The following is a 252-nucleotide window of genomic DNA, read 5'->3' on the forward strand; positions in this document are numbered from 1 at the left end:
GACTGCAAATGTTGGAGTACGGTCACGGTCCTGGGTTAGTGATGGTTGTTGGGTTAATCGCCGTTTCTGTCTCAGTATGTCTAGCTCTTTAGTATTTCCTGAGTTCTAGTTTTAGGTTTTGTTATGCGGTTCCCTGTGTTCTGTGTTTCCTGTTTTACTTTGAAGGTGCATGTCTTGTATTCAGGCCCCTCTTCTGTGGAACCAGCTTCCAGTTTGGATTCAGGAGACAGACACTATCTCTACTTTCAAGAT

The sequence above is a fragment of the Haplochromis burtoni genome, unplaced genomic scaffold (genome assembly GCF_018398535.1).
Source record: "Haplochromis burtoni strain Fernald_Lab_line unplaced genomic scaffold, NCSU_Asbu1 Contig_541, whole genome shotgun sequence".
Taxonomy (NCBI): Eukaryota; Metazoa; Chordata; class Actinopteri; order Cichliformes; family Cichlidae; genus Haplochromis; species Haplochromis burtoni.